General features: G+C 39.0%; 1 protein-coding gene across 14 annotated transcripts in view; it reads right to left on the reverse strand.

Annotated features, from left to right (window-relative positions):
* The window catches only part of MBNL2 (muscleblind like splicing regulator 2), a 105355-nt gene that overhangs the window by 73619 nt on the left and 16810 nt on the right, over nucleotides 1-14926 (reverse strand). The window contains exon 1 of one of the 14 annotated variants that reach the window (XM_052664404.1): nucleotides 7406-7505. The exons of the other annotated variants lie outside the window; for them this stretch is intronic. The gene's annotated coding sequence lies outside the window, so the exon portion shown is untranslated. Of the gene's footprint in view, nucleotides 1-7405; nucleotides 7506-14926 lie in introns of those variants that run through there. 14 annotated transcript variants of the gene reach the window in all.

Here is a 14926-nt window from a genome sequence, read left to right on the forward strand (position 1 = left end):
TAAAAGTTTTCCACTTAACTCCTTGAGAACTAACCACCCCGTAGTATTCAAACTCTTCAGTAAGAGAGATATTGAGAATGGGACTTAATTTATTGCTGCTATTGTCTAAGTCCATCAACATGATCCACATATTTTTCTATGTATGCAATGGTAAGTACTAAAAAATTCAGGAAACCCTTAGTTACACCAGAACAAAATTGCAAAGTACACAACCTCTACTTTCCCAGCAAGTCAGTAAAGATTTGCTAAATATACTTCGTTTTGCGAGTTCAACAGTTTACAACAGTCTGCTTAAGAAAAAAGAAAAAGTAAAAAGATAAAAAACAATCAGGAAAAAAAGTCCTCCTTGAGGCATGAGGTAGTTGGAGATCCTTCTTCAGGTCACTAAAAGGGCAGAAGTCTATTAAACTCCAGACAATATGAACCTCCCCAGATTCAGTTAAATGCCAGAAATCAGGTGGGATAAAAGTCACTGTCAGGACCTACCTACATAGTCCCCCAAAAATGACTTGTTGGATACTCCATGCCAACAGAACATCTTGAGAAGTTAGTTTTCAAAACAATCACACATGATTTTGTAATTCTGCAGAGACTGCTAACTTAGCCAACCATAGAAGCATATTCAAGTAGTCCAAATTCTCTAATCCCAGAGAAATACTACCGCCAAATTTTAAGCCCCTGATCCAAAGCAGATTGCTGCTATAATTTTTATATGCTTATACACAAGCACAAGATCATTTTGATTACTTCTGGAGAACCTGCAACAGACACCAGGCACAAAGAACTTCAAGCTGAAGTTTTAAGGTCTGGATGGGAGTTGTAGGAAGTTGAGAACAGCTGCCTCACAACATTTGGCATCATTAACCTTAACCATCACAAGCTTCACCCTCAATGATGCAAGTTCACGATCCAGCATCCATGTCTTAACCATGTATTGGTCTCACTCAGATTCTCGTGATATTCATGACACTCACCGAGTTTCAGCTATTTGTCCAGGAGGTAAACTTACATGTATGAAATATTACCATCAGCTTAGTCATCCCCTTTGATTTGGACTTATTAGTTTCAAATCAGTGATTTCAGCAGGGACAGGCAATATGGGACAAAGCATAACCATACACAGAGGTGCAGGATATTCCATTAAATTCAAACACAAGAGTTAACAATGTGGATGCATCTTCAGCAGCTAGTGACATTTGCCGAGGAAACTTGCTTTGCCCTTTGCTGTGGTAAGAGTCAAAACCTTGTGAAGAGATTCCCTGTACAAATCTAGTATGTAAGGATTTTTCCATATGAAGCAGAACCATGCTCTGTTACATATTTTACATACTCCTAATGGAAATTCAGATATTCAAAGACTGACAGCTATTGAACATGACACCTCACCCTCAAAGCCAGAAAAAAGTATGCAAATCCAATGAAGTTCCATCTCTGAGTTGGAGCTGCATGGTGGACTCCACTTTTAAAGCACTCAGGACACGGCTGTACAACCAGGTTGCACATCAGTCCGATGATGGTGCGACTTCAGCTTTTCACCTACTTCTTACTGTTACATGCCTTCAAATGTCATTTTTCCCACTATTTGTGCTTTAAATAGCACGCCAGGCCTCTAAAACAAATAGAAGCTGCATATCAAATGACCGCTACAAACCCACAAGCACACTCCAGCACCGTTTAAATGCCACATACCTGCTGTTTCCTTGACTCCCCAGTACTGCTTTCTGTATTTCTCCCTCAGGTCCTCTGCCAAGAGGCTCAGGAAAGTGAGGCTGCAGTTTAATCCTGGGCTAAAGGCGGGCATAAAGCTCCACATGACAGCACGCTGATCCTGCGTGCTCTCTATCAGTTCACCTTTGTTAACAGTCTTTCTAAAGTTGACTTTGTTCCAGCAGATTTTCTGACAGCTCACAAACCGTTCATTCATAACACCTCACGTTACCTGTTGGATCAGCTACAGCCAGCATTCCCAGTACTCTGGATGAGGAGTAGAGTCAAAACAGTAGTAAAAAGCAGGCACGAGGCCCACATTAGGCATGCTGGCTACCACAGCAGAGCCAGGCCCACACCTCCTTACTTGCTGGGCCTGGCACCACAGTCTGTCCTGCTCCCTTCCTGGCCCTCCATCTTCCTGCTGCAGCCCGCCTGGCTCCCAGATGCGAGGCCCTACATTCATAATGCTGTATCAGACAGAATGGGCTCCCTATCCCTGGAAAGTAAGGCTGACCAAGCTGGTTTAAGCCTCTCTGTGCAAAATCCCCCACTAACCAATAGAGAGAGGATATTATATTATTCTACTGACAAGCAATATGACAGTCGGCATGCTTGTTAATCATGTCTGAATAAATCATATTCTTAAAGACAGAACATGCAAGAGATTTTTGTGTGGTAGATAAGCTTTTCTCACTCCCCTGGCCCACCAGATTAGGGAACAAGACTAGAAAGCGATAAGCAATATAGGGGCATCCCTCATCAGTGACTACAGAGTCAGTTTTATACTCTTACTGTGAACCAGTTTCTAAAGTCTCATTCATATTTTTGATACATAACCCCTAATATTAGAGCATTTAGTAAGTCTGTACAGTGTATCAAAGAGTTCAGTAATGTCCTAGCCTATTTCAGGAAAATTAAAGTCATAAAAAGAATCAGGCTGCTGGTTCATTTCTCAGCTGTTGCAAAGTCACAAAAATAATATTCTCAGCATACAAGAAACAACAGAAAACAAGAAAGACTTTACGAAACATCTGTTCTGTGATGAGAAATATGACAGAAAACCTTGCTGCCACTTTTAAGAAAAATAAAAACACCAAACCACCAACATTCAATTGTAGTAGAAAGTGATAAATCCATTTTGTTCTACAAATTTCAAATGACATTTTGAATATTTCTTTAATCATTTAGAGAGTTCCTCCCGCCAACACTTTTTTGAAAAGATAGTAAGCAGCTTCCATTTTGCATTGAATAGACCACCACTGCTCAAATGAGGAAGGAAACAAACTGTCCTATCAGGGAGGAAGCCTGATACTTTGTGCAAGTGGCTAGGAGCCAAGAATACTAAAAATCTAATCCCAGTTCCTGTATCAATTTGACTTGAACTCTACTGAAATCAACCGTGTTCTGACTTACAAAAGAACCATTATTGATGTTATTTGCTTGAGCTGCAGATAACTTTTTCAACACCTCTCTGTCTGTTATACAACTATAGACGAACACTCGTCACATGTAACACAAATGGAAAATTTGCCAAGAGTCAATTCTAACAATTTCAATTAAGCTGACAGAAATCCAGGGACAGGTTAGAAAATGCTGGTCTGTTTTATTTGAACTGTGCATAACCTCCAAACATCAGTTTTGATGAATGAGCCACATTCTCCTTGCTAAGATCACTAATGTGCCATGTTGCTCCTTCTGGTGCCCTGAGCTTCAGGTTTTTCAGTACGCTCCGTGTCACTTACAGCATAATGCTGAGCTTCTTGCAAAAACCTGCTGTGTGCTTTGGAGCTGGCAATACAACATAACACCACCAGTGTCCTCTGTCCCCTGGGAAAGAGGTGAGGAAAGCGTGCTGCCAGCTGTGGAACAACAGCCACAGCTCAGGACCTCCTTAGCGATCCCCTGCGCTGCCTTGGTAATGGACCGTGAAGTATTTCTGCTGAGGTTCGAGTCTCCAGGTGACTGGAAGCCATAGGAGTATTTTCTAACATTGAAGTTTTTAGAAGTAGAATAAAACTAATACTCATTGTGCTTCCATTAAAATACAGTTGTAGAAAATAGTTATTCTAACAAATACTTGGTTTTTATAATTATTTTAAACCTGCTCCACTGAACCTTCACGTTCTTTCTTGGTCCTCATCTTCTTTCTGTCTGTATCTTAAACACTTGTTGTTTTCAAGCCCAATGTAAACAGTTTTCATCCTCTAGCTGCACAAAATCATACATAACATTCTGCTCCCACCTTGACAAGGGAGAAAAATCCTGCTTCTGTGCCTCTGGGAGCAGAGTTAATCATCCCTGGCAGCAGTGACGTTATCACTCGGCCTCTGGTGGACACCAGTGTTTTGCTTTTGGCAGAGTGCACCGTGCAGCAGTTATTAATCAAACCTGGTTCCCCAGGGAAGGGTACCCCAGAATATTAGGAGGTCCTACACACACCAAACTGCAGAATTACAAGAAGTACAGTTTTTAGGACTGTAAAAATATTTATAGAAGAGTGTGTCTGTATGCTCTGAAGTTTTTATAGTCCTGGACTGGCGTGGAGCGAGTCCATGATCAAGTGACTGCTCTCACCTGCCAAAGGATCAACAACACGCTGTTACAAAAGAGCACAATTTTAAAGAGCTCAGGCTGCTGTCAGTTTTCGCTTTTCTCTTCCCCAGTTTCACACTAAGCCCAGAAGACAGAACTCTTACAAAGGTATCTCTTTATGTCACAGGCAGTATCTCCCTCCAAGGAGAGATGGGGCAGCTCTGAATGAACTGAAAACTTCATGTAAATTAAGATATGTTGAGCTTGCAAGCTAAAAAAAACACTTAGCCAATAGCATTATTAATAATACATTCCAACAAATTACCCCACTCTGGAAAGCTGCATGGCACATCCAAAAAAGCTCTGGAGGAGAGCATCTAATACTATTAACCTCGACTGTCTCTTAGGCAGTAAATGCATTCTGACAAACAGATTCCCTGCATGAGCTCCAAGAAACATCACCATCCAGAGATACCTGCATCTCCATGCCACTTTCTCCATTTTCATTTTAACTGAGGATACTAAAGAACATAAAGATGACCTTTGCAGGCGAGCTGAAACGTCCATCTAACCCAATATCCTGTCTCCAACCACCGCCAGACACTAGATGCCTCCTGTAGAGTATGAAACCTGGGCCAGCAGAGCATGGCAACTGCAGGAATATATTGTTACCTCTTACTGACGTCTTTGTATCTAGTAGATCTTACTGGATTTTTCTTCCATGGATTTGCCTATTGCCTTATTGAATGCTGCCCTGTCAGAAGTGTCTTTCAGCACCACGTAAACAAAAAGTGGGATACCAAGAGGGAATCCTACTGGTTTCCAATTGTTGACAAAAGATTGGCCTCTCTGAAGAAGAGAGTTGACATGGAAGGAAATACATCAAGATTGCAGACATGTATGCATGTCCTAAAACAAAATATGTTCCTTTGAAGTGACTAACAAAAAGCCCCCACCCTTTACTATACCTGTGTTATTACTGCCTTTTCACTGCTCCTGAACATGTTAAACAAGAAGAGAGGATGTCTCTTTTCCTTTCACTCTAAGTGGAACTTTGAGAAGTGCTTTTAAAAACTATCAGCATGGGAAGAAACACCAAGATCCCTTTTGCATCTCCAGATGCATTATCTAAAAGCAATGCTATGTTTGTAATCCAATGGGGGATCAGAGAGAATAAGGAAAACCCAAGAGCACACCTGAGAGATCCAAAGTTTGGCATATATGACTGTGCCCTGCCAGACCCTAAGCATTTCACAATAATCTCAGGCATATTTTGGAGGCAACTCAATACAATAGAGAAGTGTCTACAACAGGAAAAAGAAATAACATGTATATTGTATTTGCTTCTCAAAGGGCTGTCCAGGCAATCTTTTACCAGCATCCATTCAAACACAAATATTCAATTTCCCTTACTTTCCATTAGTGGTGTGCACGTAACATACAAACACAGTTTTATTTATTTCCAAAACTAAAGAAATCATCATGAGGTTGAACATATGCAAGCTTTTTACTTCTTACATATCTCATGGGACATACTGCACAGCTGGATTAAATGTAAATGTCAGAATACTTTATATCTTGCAGCAGTTAAAAAGATGGAATAGACACCTAACTTCAGCATCACCTATGGAGTATCAGACTGTTTCCAAGTCTTCCAAGTACCTTCAAAAGCAATTCCATTACATCTTCATAAAATAATTAATGTTTTTATGCCAACATTCAGACAAACAGCAACGGTTTTAAATAACCTAAGTTGAAACCTTTCACTAAAAGCCGTTTCTCAAAGAGCCTTCCTCATCATGAAGAACTGTTGGCTTCTTCAAAGAACGTTGGCTTGTTTGTTTCAACGCAGCACCAAAGAGAGAGGGAAAAAGAAGGTTCACTTGGTCTCTTCCAAAGATACTGTTCTGTTGTCAGTATATCATGAGTTCAGAAAAAGAAGGCTTCTCCTCAAAGATTAGCTTTGCAATTGAAAGTAAAGAAACAACAAAGTGCACTTCTTAGAGTACTTGCAAGCCTGGTGCATTTCTGTTTTCCAGAAAATTCTGAAAACCTCTATTTAATCCTGAACCAAAAGCAAGCATTTACAAGTGGAAGGAGCGCACATCAAACCCCTGGTTTTTTTCCGATCTGATGAAACTGGGGATTCATCTGCAGTGCTGGCCTTTCTTTTTGCCTGAGCACTGATTAGAAAGTGCTGACCCAATAAAAATGGGTCACATTGATCTTGGACCAAAAAGCTCACCACCTATTGGCACTTCAAGAAAGTTACTTTTTAACCCAGTTTCATTTTAGAAAATAATTCATTTTTCAAGTAAGTAATGGAAGACAAAGCATTTACAACAGTGAATAGACAGGATACACGGGAACAAGCTCAGGAAGTTGATCAGCCTACAGTGACATCAGGTGAACTCATACTTCATACTCATTTTTCTGCCATGTGCTTAGTTTAGCTGTTTACAACAGTGAAAAGGGACACAAACCACCTTCAGATCTGTCAAAGGAAAAAACTTGTCAGGTTGCTGTAAAAGCAACTTCAATGTATGGAGCCTGCCTTTTCATTGCTGCTGGCTTCGGAGCTGAGGTGAGCGTGGATGCAGGTAACAGTACTGACTGGGTATGTGGTATGCAGTCCCAGGTTATTTGGACAGTTCAAGGTTATAAAGAAAAACCCACACACATCCTTGCTTCAAATCAATACTGTATTTTTTTCTTCCAATATGAAAATAAAAAAATCACTATTTTAACTTAGATATTTTACATGGGAACAGTGCAGTAGGCAATGTCCTTCCTACTCTCCCCTAGGACTTGTCAAAAATTTTCCCGAATGAAATCCAGCAATCTCAGTGCTTCTGTCAACTGAAAGGTGAAAATATCAGAGAAAGAAGTATTTCAGCAATACTGAAACAATTCCACCTGTACACTTTATTTTTATGTGGCAGAACCACTATATTGTAACTGAAATATCATCATGGATAAGCACACAGCTCTGCAGGAATACCTTATAAATTGTTTTTTGATATGGAAGTTGAGAAAGTTCTTTCATCCTAGGGAAACAAGGAATTGCAGCATTTTTTCCATGAAAATTTCCACCAAATGCATTTCCCAGAAATGTTTTGATGGAGCACTTTTCCAGCCCTTTGTCTACTCTATATCTGCTAACCTGTAGCTGCAGAGACTTCTCTCTCCTGCTGCAACTGCCTGGTGTTGGTGAGCACTTCCAAAGTAAGGGATACATGCATGACACCAAGTACGAGCAACCGGCTTTTGGCAAGGGAATGTTTTCTGCTCAAATTGCAGCACAAGATTTGGACTGTTTAATATAAGTCTCAGCAGTCTTGTCCTTTTCAAAGGTTTGTTTGCTGTATTTCAAGCTTAGTCCCAAATGGGTATTTGGATGAACATTTGGTTTTGCGTTCTATTGTTTGTATTGCCTTGTGTAATTTCTCTGTTAAACTGTAAAGCAAAAAAATTATTCCCTTAAACTTTCATTAAGTCTCACTTTGATAGACAGTACTGTTCTTAAAAGCTTTTTTTTTTTCTTTTTTTTTTTTTTTTGTCTTAAAGAAATTTTTTTCTGGGTTACAAGGTCAACAAATAGCACAAAAATATTTTGGATTTGGCCAAACAACACCAAAAACATCATTCTGAGATAAGACATCATCTGTTCATAAAAAATTAAGAAAATGGACTGCTGTGATTTTACTTCTACTTCAGAAAAACAGTCTGCAAACAAAATGACTTGTTAGATTTCTGTGTTGAATGTACTTAATGTGCTTAGCTAGTAAAGAAGAGATTTCATCTTATTTGACCTCCTGCCTGGATGCACGTACTGGTCCATGACACTTGATATATGAAAAGAGAAGAACTCCTATCATTTCCAGGACAAAGCAAGCAGGACATGAAATATCAAACCAGACGAGAAAAAAATAAAATAAAATAAAATAAAATAAAATAAAATAAAATAAAATAAAATAAAATAAAATAAAATAAAATAAAATAAAATAAAATAAAAATAAAATAAAAATAAAATAAAAATAAAAATAAAAATAAAAATAAAAATAAAAATAAAATGTAAGTCTACTAGCTTCCTCCCAGTCAGAATTACACCCTCAAGTAATACTGTGCAACTTCACGGGCTGCAAAGTATACATCACCAATACTTGGATTTTGCAGAGACATGCGATCTATTACAATGCACAGACTGGAAATCCTGAAAAAACTGCTGTAAGGTCCCTCTACACATTTAACCCTTTGTCTATCACCTGAAATAGTAGTAACCACGTTACCACTTTAATGGAACTGAATAGAATTGCTTGTCCACTACCAACAAAGCACTGTTTTACTCTGAGAGAAATGAAAGTTTTTGGCTACAGTGTTATTGTAGTTTCACGCTTTTGGGATGTGTTAGAAACATAGTTCACTCCATTTACATCTTAAAAAATTTTTGCTTCAGTTTAATTACTATAGTTTTGTCATCTTAGATGGAAATCCTCAAATTAAGATTTTTTTTTAATTTTTTTTTTTTTTTTAACTTCATTATCGCCATGCTTGATGAGAAAGGAGAAAGGAAAAATCTGAAGAACAATCCTGCCACAGCATAAGGCACAGCACAATCCAAATTTCATAACTCCAGAAGCACTGGAGTCAATGCAGTCAATGCATAAATCAAAAAAGTTCAGCATTTTTAAACCAGTAAAGCAGAAACTTGTTAGATATTTCTGTTCTGTTCAGTACTTCTTTCAGGTAATTACTTTTACCTTCCAGATGAAGCATTCCCAAGATGATAACCACCATATTTACCTTTTCCCTAAGTAAAAAGTTATGTTAACTCTATAGTGTCTGACGACCAAGAAGAATGAGATGCAGTTGGCTATTTTTACCAAAGCAGATAATTACTACTAAGTCAGTTTTAATATCCTCTATCTCTAAGAAAATAACCTATACTGAACCCTTTCATAAGAATCCTTAAGTTCACAGATCTACTGCACAATTCTCCAGCAGTTCAGCTGACTCTCACCCACATCAATGGAAGTCTTAAAATATCAAGTGCACATCATAAAGCCTTAATGTCTACAAATATGTTTACAGGAAACGATCAGCTTTTATTAAAAATTAAAAATCTGATAACCGTGGTGAAGAGCTAAAAAAAAAAAAAAAAAAACACAAAAAAAACACCAATCCCCAAAAGCTCAGAATTAAGCAAAATGAAGCAAACGATTCAGTTATCTTTATAATCTGATGATTATTGTGAGACTTAACTCTCATGATGATAAGAATCTTACAGATGTCGAAAGGAATTTAATTAAAAGAAGCAAAAATGTAAAGGACTTGCAGATGGCACAAAGGCTGAAGTCAGAAGTTCTGGGTCAGTGAACTCTATGTGGCTCCCCACCTCAGCAAGCTCACGTGTCTTCTCATAATGCTCACACTTCTCATAATGAGCTCTGATTTTTGTAATGACAGAGTTTACCAACAGAGTATCCTCCTCTCCTTTACAGTAAACCCGTAATCACTGAACATCTGCAGTTAAATATTGTGAAATCACACCTGGAGCAAACTGTGAGAGTTACAAAAGGATCTCATGACACTGAGTACAATGAACGATAGTATGACATAAGAATTTAACAAAGGCAAAATAATGCAGATGAGGGGAAAAAAAAAACACGCAACAAAAGCAATAAATAATACACATAGACCATTAGGTTCAAAGAAGGCTCTACGAGGGAAGAAAGATACTGTGGGTCTCAGAATGTGAGCAGTGACAGCAGAGCTAGAGAAGAAGAGTAGTGACTGCACCATCAACTACCAGAAGGCTACTAAATACAATTTCTCACATGGAAACTCCTCAGAAACCCAGTGACCAAAAGCTGAAGTCACATGCCAGTCAAGATCCGTATTCCTGTCCTCAGCTTACCCTTTTGCCTTCTCCGCTTTGGGACTGCAACTCCTTACAAGCAGCCTGGTCCTGCAACTAGGCCTGGCAACAGATCCTCAGGGACATGCTGATCCTCAAGGCTTCCCATGAGAAAGTCAGCACTCATCTCTTATTTCAAGCAGATTTCAGAGTCCGCGGACTCACACAGCCTATGCTGAGGCACGTAAATGTCACCCCGGTGACTGAAAAGTACCATCTCCTCAGTTGCCCTCAGAGCCAAAGGAGAGATGGGCACCTCCAAGGAACAATTCAGGGCATAAAGGCGTGGATGTTCATCCTGCAGGCCCCACAGAGCTGCAGATCGCTCTGCAGAAAAACCCCCATGGAGAAAGGCAGCATGACACTGCTCTGCATGGGGAGCAGTGATCAACTTGGGAAGGCAAAAAAAACTGGCAGAAACAGGCACTGGTTCTTTGGCTGCAGTCCCTCACCTTTGATTGTTGGGTCCGACTCCTCAAGAGAACTGGAGTGAGAAGGAAGGACAGAAAGTAGGAAAGCAACAGGAAGGTGAAAGGGAACTGTATCTCTCATGTTCTAAAAGAGTCCAGCCACTCCCAGCTCCATGAAGTCCTTGTCCGTGAGATGGATGTAATTCCAGGTGTGGACCTCCAGCTCCTCCCCCTGAGATGGATGCAGTGGCTTCTTACCACTTTGGCCATTTTATACCAAGGATTAAGCTGCCAGCTCATCCCCTGCTGGCATTTCTTCTTCAAAGAGCTGCTGCAGTAGACTGCAAAGCCTTTGAAAGTAGCCCCATCACACAGTGTCCCAAGCATTAAATGAGGTCTTAAAAAAAAAAAAAAAAAAAAAAAAGAAAAAAAGAAAAAGGTACTGGCTAAACATTCCAGGGCAGACACTTCGAAAGGCCTTCATGCCTCGCTTTTTAGTATTTCCCATTCCCTTTCCTTCAAAATTATCGCAATAAAGCAATCCAGAACGGAACTGAAATACACAAGGAAACTGAAAAAGATACCCGTGAGAAGTTTTCTAACATGTGTGCTCTGGCTTCAGGAGAGCACTGTACTGTGCTATTGCTGCATGCCTAGCATCTCATCGGCAGCACCAGCAGCCCACACAGAAGTGTCCTCTGGCACAGAAACCTCCACAGATAAAAGTCTGCTCAAAAATACTGTACGACAAGCTCCTGTGTTCCTTGTGACTGCTTGCCTCGCTCCCAGGGCCTCCCATCTGCTCTGTGATGGAGGTGGCCTTCAGCCCACCTCCACCAGCCTGAGGTTCTCTGCCTCATAGCGCTGGGCCTTGCACTTGCTGGCTACAGTAGGAAAACCAGCACAGCTCTTCTCACAGCAATATGAGACAAGGTCCGAGCCATCAATGAATACAGCTGTCAGGAAAAACCCATAATTATCACCACAACTTTTCAAATAAATAAAATGCAGTGCTGTGCTAAAGCCCTGAATCATTAACGGGGCACTACCTGCACGTGTGCCAGCCACCCATGTGAGAGGGAGGGATAGACAGAGGTGTCTGTTTACAAAGCAGCACAGCTGTAGGAGTGAAATATTTATGTAGCTGTTAATAACAGCACCAAAAAAAAACCAAAACAAAACACAAAAACCACCAAACCGCCTAGAAAGGGGAGAACGAGTAAGGAAAAAAATGGACTAACGATAGGTTTTGATATCCTACAGCACAATCGCTTCCCCACTCAATGGCAAAAACTGTTTTGCCAAGAGCTTCTAGGCTATATATAAAAAAACAAACAAACAAACAAAAAAAAAAACCCACCACCATATAAATCAATTCATTGAAAGTTTTATTCTGAGTTGTAAAAAATAAGTGGAAATCTTGCCACTTCGCAACTTAAGGTTTAGGCTAAGTTCAAAACACTGCTCAAAATAAGTTCAAAACACTGCCCCAAACAAATACTGGAGAAAATATTTTGTATAAATATATATAAATGTTATAAATATGTTATATATGTTAAATGTTATATTATTTATAAATATGTGAAAAAAATTCCATCTGGACAGGAGAAAATCTTAAATGGGGGAGAAAATTATTTGCTTAGCCTATTTCTTAAAATCAATCACACACACACACAAAAATGAAAATTTGCCTTCAGAATCCACAAAAAGAGGAAAAAAAAATAAGCACTTTTGAGTTCCAACTTCATTCCATAAGTCTCCACAGGACAAACATTTTTGTATTTTTCCTTGTGTGTATTCTCTAATTCTGCCTATTGCTCAGACTGCTGTACTCTATGCAGGAGAAAAGATTTCACGGGCATATGAGCTTCTCTACCAATTGTTGGCTTACAATTCAACAGTGTGTGATACTCAAATGATCTTGAAATGGTGTGTAACGTGCACTTGGAAATTTCTAAAAGTCACTGATCAAAAACAGAAAAAAAATAATAGACTGACATAAACCATCTGCTCTAACTTGATCTGTTCCTTTATGTAAGAGCTGCACCGTTAAAACACTCCTACTGTATCATCACATATTTTTTTAATTTCAAAATCACAAAAATGAAATACAATGTTGTTATTATATGCGTGTGCGCATACATCTACATACAAAAACAGAAAAAGAAAAAGAAAAAAAAAAAAAGCACTGGGCAGGTTTGTGCATCTCTTTCATTTAACCAGAACAGCCAAGCTCTTCTAACTTGCATCGTTGCTGGTACCACAAGCCCACAAGCTCCTGGGCCAGGCTTATCACTCCGGGAATCCTACAGGTCTTCTGCTAAAGCAGCCAGCTGAACACTGGCATCTCTCAATAGCTTTGGTAAGAACAGCAAAAAAGAACCTCCACACGCTTACTATTTCTTTGCATAGTTACAATACATATTCTTTGTATTAGTTATATATGCCTCTAATCTCCTGTTGGGTATGCTTGTGAATTTCCACAGTCCCAAACTTTCCTTTTTCTGCGCGCCCAAAACACTGCACTAAGAATTTTACATCCCTTATTTAATGCATTTATTTACTCACGTGGAGATTAAGACATCAGTAAATTCTAGGAAGGTACGATTTTTAACCTCAAGCACCCTCTATCCCAAACAGAGCTGAAATGTTTGTTTTTAAAGGAAACTTTGGACTCCGTATATCAATGACCAACAACTGTCATTGCATTTGCTAATAACAGATAAGACGATTAGTTTAATTAGTCAAGCAGTTAATGCTACTATTATTTGAACTAGTTTTCAGCTTTGACACCTTCTTAAAAAGAGTTTTATATTCCTCAGGCTGTAATTTCAGCCTGTTTACAGAACCTTATGTAGCACTGGTTCACGCCAGTTGACCACAACACACCATGCCAAAGATACCAAATTAGCTTCACAATCAAAGGCTGCAAGATGTTTTTAAAAAGCAAACATACTAACAAATTCTAAAGCAGGAAACTATATGCTCATTTGGTACACTCTTGTAAACAGCTGTGTTCTTAAAAAAAAAAAAAAAAAAAAGAGGAAAAATCTTTGGGCTTTAAAAAGCATTTATTCTCTGAAAGATAAAAGAGAATCCTCATAGTCTGAGAAATTTCTAGTAACATTGGAGAATAAGCTATCATTAATAGTTATGATCTGAAATTTGTGTCAGATACATCAGTAATGTTTATGATTTAGGAAATAAAACCACACATGCAACGAGAAATAAGGAATTCCATTTGAACCCTACGCCTTTTTCTCACCTCTCAATGGTATAAAAGAGCGAACATTCAGAGCTTCTTACAAATACAGTACAGATAATTGCTGACATACTGGTGAGCTACAGAGAAGAACATTCATCCACAGCAGAGATGACTTAGCAGTCCCGAATGCCTGAAATCCCATGCAATATTAATAGCTACTTTTTTTGCACAGGAAAAAATACTTGCAGCATGACTACTGCAGATTTCTGTAGAATGCATTTGTACAAACAGAGAACTTTATTTCCTTTCGTAAACATTCTGTAGATACTACATTACATCATGAGTAAATATTATCTTAGGATAACGAAGAAACGAACCCAATACTGAATAACTATACTTTGAGAGCAGGCAGACTGAGGGATGAATGTAAGTTTTCACCTTGGCAGACTGAGGGACGAATGCAAGTTTTCACCTTGGCATTAAAGCCAATTCTATACAATGTCACCTCAAAGATACGAAAAACAGTCATTTAAGTTATCCGACAGTCTCAAAATGTGAGACTGAAAAAATTTCTGTGCAAGTTATGCAGGAAAATACTTCTGTTTGCAAAAAATAAAAAAGTAACTCGCACTCTATGTCTTGCATAAGATTATTTGACTTCTAATTATCAGTCCTTGCTTCACTTGCCTAACACACTGCGCACACAAACATTACATTCAAACATCAATAGCAATCAACTGTGAAACGTACATATTCATATCCTATTAATAATAATGTTCTACATCCTGACGTGTTTCACTTGTTAGCAGCTGGAAATTCTCAGAAGATACATGCAGCTGCTACTACTTACTCGAGTGCAGTGTTTATGTATTACTGGTTCATAAACAGGAGATGTATCGACATCTCAGCCCCAGGTCTTCAGCGAGCACTGAGCCAGATAATGGGGAATTTGAATCAGCCTCTTCTGAACAAAGTCTGCTGTGAGGAGTTGGGCGATGACATCCGTAGTTTTTTGCCCATGTCCTGTACTTCCCCTTGAAGAAGTGGGAGTGAAGGAGATGGGACGGGAGAACTGTACGTCTAGCAGGGCTTATTTAACACAACACTTTTAAAATTAGCTTTAAAGGTTTTTTTTAGATTTTTGGAAGTTTT

This window comes from Tympanuchus pallidicinctus, unplaced genomic scaffold (genome assembly GCF_026119805.1).
Source record: "Tympanuchus pallidicinctus isolate F22 unplaced genomic scaffold, pur_lepc_1.0 scaffold6, whole genome shotgun sequence".
Taxonomy (NCBI): Eukaryota; Metazoa; Chordata; class Aves; order Galliformes; family Phasianidae; genus Tympanuchus; species Tympanuchus pallidicinctus.